Raw genomic sequence first — 6,000 nt, 5'->3', positions numbered from 1 at the left:
ACATGATGTTTGCTTAAAATATTAGCAGGGATTTAAAAATCTTAATTCCAAATTTAGATTAAGAGATCTAAATGATAGAAAATGTTTCAATTATTTTGGTATCTGAATAAAGAAATACAAACATAGGAGAGTTTTTATCCTTTAGATGTTCTAATGATGCAAATATCTCTAAACCAGTTTTAACAGAGTGCCTTATTGAGAAAAAAACAAAAACCTCAAGAAACTCTTAAACTGAATATACAAAAAGGAAACACCCATAAAAATTCCTCAGATATTGATTAGTCAGTCATCTGATTTTAAATGTATGACTCTAATCAAATCAACTGTATATTTTTAAATGCTTTTAATGAGGATTAAAATTGGGGGTCTGTGCCTGGAAATGCTATTTACACTTTGAATTTATATGAGAAACACTGCTTTGATGAAATGCCTTTTTCTGTTTAATTTGTTTGAATTCTGACTGGCTGAGTTAATCACCACCACCAGCTATATTTAATTCTATAGAATTACTAGTGCAGATACAAATGAGAAAGTAATTCTAGACAATGGATTTCACTGAACATCATCTTAGTGTGTGTACTTTTTCCACTGGTATGGTCAATAGCAGTTAAACGTTACCGCTGTATGTAGTAAAATACCTTTATGACAAGGGGAAAAAAAGAATTATTTAAAGAACATGTTGGCCCTGAGCATTAGCTTGCCTAAAACTATGTTTCCTCCGCCATGAGTGAATAGGTTTCCTGCCCATACCTATGTATAAAGACCTATTGTTTGCATGCATTAATTATAGGGATAAAAGCCTCAAGACAACTTTCACTGTTGTTTTTTGCACTCCATCGTTTTGAAGGGAAAATGAGCATAAAACAATAGACTAGAGAAACTGAATCAATCATAATTGTTTCAGCTTTGACAAATGTCTATCTCGCTGGGTGACAATCGAGACATTTCCAAGGGAAGGAAAGACCCAACTTCAGCCTGCTAATCCGAATCAGAAAATGTTTTTGGGAATCGAAAATTAGTTTTTAAAAAAAAAACCCCACAATTTTTTGATTATTCCTTACAATTCAGACTCCTTCCAAATCACAATCAATTGCTAACTCCTTCCAAAAACAACATACTCGATTTTTCAAAAAAAAAAAGTAATGCCTTAGAAATGCATTTCCTCCAAAGAAACATGCTCACAAATAAATCTATTGATAGTTAGTAGTACTGTGGAACCAGATAAAAAATGGAATCTATAAGAGTTAAGCTAATTGCCAGGGCTCTAGAGCTAATCCATTTCCATCAGTCATTTGTGCACAGTGCGTACTCCTAGAGACTTGTTGAATTGCGGACTAGGCGCCCATCCTAAGGAGAGTTCGCAGCCTTGGAGGGATCGCAGGCGGCCCGGCCCGGCGGTTCACTTCCAGATCCCGCAGAGCAACCGGTCGGGACGCGGGATCCGCGACCCGGACAGTGGGGACGGGGGGGGAGGGGGGGGTGTGCGGCTGGCACGCGAGCCGGGTCCCGCGGGGAGAGTGAGGCCCAGACCGCAAAGACCACGGAAGCCCCAACCCGCCGGAGTTCCTCGGCCAGACGGCGGGGCGGCAGCGGCGGCCGCAGCTCCCGGGGCTGGCGGGCCGCGACCTCAGCGCCCGCGCCGCCGCCTCCCCCACCCCCCGAGGGCCGCGGCCCAGAGGCAGCCTTCCTCCGGCAGCGGGCAGCTTGCGGCAAGCCCGCGTCCGCTCTCCCGGTCCGGGCCCGAGCGGGGCCGGGGCGCCGGGCTCCCGACAGCCGGGGCTCCTGGTGCCGCCCTCGCTCCCTCCCTCCCTGCCCTGGCCTGCGGGTCCCGGGCTTCCCCGCCTCAGACCACGGTCCCTCAGCGGGCCGCCAACCCCCGCTCCCCCAGGACCGCACCGCGGGCGAGCCTCGGGTCTCTCCCCGGGGAGCCGCCCCGGGGAGCGCGCGGGCGCCCCGCCCCGCCCCGGCCTGGGGCGGTCGGACGGCGACGGGCGCTGGGCGGCGCGGGGACTACTTTCCGCCGCTCTCCCGCGCCCCGCCCCTTGTCCTCGCGCGGCGGAACGCTCCGCGCTGCGCCGGTGGCGGCAGGATACAGCGGCCACTGCGCGACTTATAAGAGCTCCTTGTGCGGCGCCATTTTAAGCCTCTCGGTCTGTGGCAGCCGCGCTAGCCCGGCCCTAGGAGCAGAGAGCGAGGGGAGGCGGAGACGGAGGAAGGTCCGAGGAGCAGCTCCGGTCCCCGCCGAGCCGCCACCGCAGGCCGAGGACGGTCGGACTCCAGCGGCGGGAGGAGCCTGTTCCCCTGAGGTGCTTGGGCGCTCCTTACCTTACCCTTCCGGGGCTGCTCCCGCTCCTTCTTCGGAGCCAAACTTCGTCGCGGGCGCGCGGTCCCGGCGGCGGCTGGGAACCGGGCCCGGCGCGGCGCGGAGGCCCGGGGTGGGGAGCGGGGGGCGCAGGGGGCGCGGGCCGGGGGCGCCGGGGAGGCGGCGGGAGCGGGCCGCGCCCGGGGGGCGGAGGGCGGCGGCCGGGCCCGGGTTCCGGTAGCGCTGCTACTCGGGGGGCCCCCGGGTCGCCGCTTGCGGGGAGGGGGCGACGCGAGTGCGCGTCCGGGAGCTTGGTGGCCGGCGGGGGCGGGCGGGCGGGGGGAGGTGGTGGTTTCCGTCCGGGGCTCCGGCCGCGGCCGAGTTTGGGGGGAGGGACCCTGCGCCTCGGGATGCTCCGGGCCGGGTTGGGGGCGGGGTGGGGACTGGGGGGGGTGCTCCGCCTTCCCAGCCCCAGCGGGGAGTTGAGGTACGGGTGCTGGGCCTGGGACTCCACCCTAGGTCCCATCTGCCGGGCCGATAGGGCCAGTAGACTTTCTGTTCAGATTCCGTCTTTCGCTCTTAAGGACGGATGAAGAGAATTCTTAAAGAGAATTGTTAGTATTTTTTTTTTTTTATAACGCCCTGCTTCTGTGAGTTTGGCACTGGTGCTTGTTTAGATCCGAGCAACTTTAAACCTTAGAGGAACCAAAGTCCTAGTGCAGACGGTGCGATGCGTCAGTAGGGTTTGCACAAATAAACCCGAGTCCTGCACCTATATTTTCTTGTACCGTGCAGGTGAGTGGAAACGGCGTGCAATGCACTGGGAGTCTTGGATTTAGGGCGGTGGGTGTGAGACCCGAGCAGAAATAGGGGCGGGGGCCAGGGCGACTGGCTTGCTGTTTCTTATCAAGTGAACCGCGGGATTCAGCCTCCGACTGCCTCGCGAATCTTGTCGGTAGAAATGATGTATTCAGATACTTTTAAGGCAGCGAAACCTGACTTTTAGAGCACGTTTTCTTTTCGGCGGAGCGAATTTTTCCCTCGCTACAGAATTGACCAAATGAAATCCAAGTGTTTGCAACTTCTTTTCAGGGTTTTGTCTCGGGAGAGGATTTTGAACGGAGACTTTGGAAGTTCTCAGCCAGCTCGTGAATCCGCGGAACTTAAAAAGCCCTGGCAGTTGGGTGTAGTCGTTTCCTCGGTTCTCTGTTCCCCTTTGGAGGGAGCATTGTCTCCATACTTTGTATCTTCCAGACATCTGTGGTCTCCCCTCCCCCCCGAGTTCGTGAGTGGTGAATGAAGGGAGACTGGCCTGCTGGTATGCAGAGGTCGGCGAAAGGAAATCGAGGAGTGGTTTTAGTGAAATGAGAGCTTTGTGTCATGAATAGTGGTGGCTTAGACTAGACATCAGCTTGAAGAGACGGCCACCCTTTGATAAAGTCTCGGCTGCTGTTTTTCAGATCGCTGAAGTTACAGAGTATTTTGTGTGGAATTTAGGAAGCCGTTTCATTACTGTCTGTTGTGGAACATTCAGGACCTTGGGATTTGCCCGTGTTCACTGGTCTTCCTCCTACAAAGTAGTAGACAGGCCTTGAAATGTATTTACACAATGCCGCTCTTAAGTGTCTGCTTGAGTTAGTGACCGAAACTACTTTGGAGGCTTTGTTTTGGGTCCGAACTGAGGCTGCTGCAGTATTTGTTTTACATTCACATTTAAACCCACAGAAATCTCTAGATTAAAAAAAAAAAAAGTACCATTAAGGTTTCCTTGAGGATATCATTCACAAAATTTGCTCAGTTTGGACCAATATTCATTACTTTGACCTAGTCTTTGTTCTGAAGGCCATGTACAAGGACAAGGCCCTAAAGTGATTGCAACAGTAACTTGAAAAACTTGCAGAAGACTGTTCTATAGGATTAAAGGAATGCTGAGACTATTCAAGTCTGAAGTCCTTGAGGGGGAAACAAAATGCACCAGGACGTTTAGTGTAGCATGCAGCTTAGAGTCCTTGTGTAGTCGGCCCTGGGCTTGAGATTCTTGTCCCAGAGGCTGGGGAGCAGTCATTTTAAATAGTTCTCAGGGAAAATAAAGTTTTTAAAATAAGGTGGTTAATAAAAGTAAATCATTTACCGCTGTTCAAGTGTCAAGAAGCGTTCAAAAGTTTTCTTTTTTTGAACTGTTACCTGAGTACTTTCTTTGCCAAGAATATTATGTAGAATAAATATATATTCCAGTATTAAAACTTCTCAAACTGAATTGAGCTTCCTGCTGTTACTAGTCATGATTAGAGTAAAAATTCTTCATATAAATAAAGTTTTGTGTGCTTGTTTTCGTAGATACTTCCCAAATAGAAGGGAAGACATAAGGTAGGCAAATTTCTCTAAGGGTATTTTAAGATGTAGCACTTAGGAAACCTGCGTGGATACCCTTCTTATTGTGTGGAGGGTGGGAAGAGGAGCATACATATTGAAACTAGGGACGTGGGTAATTCAGAAATTTGAGTAATTTTTTTATAGTTTTAAGTAGCAGTGAAGTTAAAACTCCAGAAATGGACTAAGTATATTTAGCCAAATGAAACTTATGTGTTATTGAAATGAAAGAATATATCTGTTCAGTTATAACATGATTTTGTTTCTCTTTCATGGTGTACTAGTTGCTGATAACCAATAATTGCAGATGAGTAGGTGGTAAATTTTAAGTTTGTACTTTGAGCTTGGTGGGAAGTATGCTTGATTGCTAACCTTGGGTGGAAGTGGCGAGTGCTTTCTAGAGTAGGACAGACTTCTTTAGTATTAGCAACTCCTGTGTAGTGCTGCGTGTAGACTTGTGACATTGTTTTTGTAAACATTAGTTGTATTAACTTTGTTTTCTTGTAGCTCTCTTTTTGTTGGGAATATGATATCATCTGTGGAAAGAGCTTGACTAAAAACATTTTTATGCCATAAAAGTTAGTAGTAAACACAGACTAGGAAGTGCTTCTGAGGATTCCAGAGCATATAGCTACTGCCTCTAGTACGTTAATAATAGAGGAATCTGATTTGCAGAATCAGTTCTCATTCTTCAACAGACCATTGTTTATGTGATGCTGTTCTAATTGTGTGATAGATAACTAGGCTAATAGGCTAAAATAAGTATATACTTCTCAGGTTCCACACAGGGAAAATATGTGATTTATGTTGCTTCAAAATGAGTAGGAAATTAACTCATATGGCTTTTCATCATTTAAACTCAGGGGAAGGTTCTTTATTTCTTCTGTTTACTTACGAATGATGCTTTTGTATTTCATGCGAGACTCAGCTTGACTCAGTTTGAAATCTAGACCCATCTGTTGAGGCTTGAACCCTGCTATCCTTTAAAGTACGTGTAAAATCTACTTTCTGTAAAGAAAAAGATGTTCATAACAGAGAAAGTCAGTTAAAATTAGGAACCCTTTTTTAGAGTTTAACTGCCTTTTTAAATTTAATTGTGGACATCTCTTAAGACATTCTCCACCCCCAGAGTCTCCCTCAAACCTGATGCAGCAGCAGACAGAGTACTGTTAAGGCATGTTTTCATTGCATGCTTTGGTCATGTTGAGTGCCCTCCAGTGGATATAATGTAATGCTTGTGATTCCCCCCCCCCAGCAAGTTTGTGTGGAATCTATTTTTGAATAGTTCAGGTTGATGAGAAAGCATCAATCAGGAAACCTTTTGAATT

General features: G+C 48.1%; 1 protein-coding gene across 4 annotated transcripts in view; it reads left to right on the top strand.

Annotated features, from left to right (window-relative positions):
- Positions 1-2,135: 2,135 nt before the first annotated feature.
- Positions 2,136-6,000, top strand: part of CTNNB1 (catenin beta 1) — a 42,084-nt gene continuing 38,219 nt past the window's right edge. For all 4 annotated transcript variants that reach the window (XM_039230314.1, XM_039230315.1, XM_039230312.1 and 1 more), the window contains exon 1: positions 2,136-2,306. The gene's annotated coding sequence lies outside the window, so the exon portion shown is untranslated. The remainder of the gene's footprint in view (positions 2,307-6,000) is intronic.

Source organism: Hyaena hyaena, unplaced genomic scaffold (assembly GCF_003009895.1).
Source record: "Hyaena hyaena isolate Hyena2069 unplaced genomic scaffold, ASM300989v1 scaffold_45, whole genome shotgun sequence".
Lineage (NCBI taxonomy): Eukaryota > Metazoa > Chordata > Mammalia > Carnivora > Hyaenidae > Hyaena > Hyaena hyaena.
Note: the sequence above shows the minus strand (reverse complement) of the source record. Positions and strands in the feature narration are given on the sequence as shown.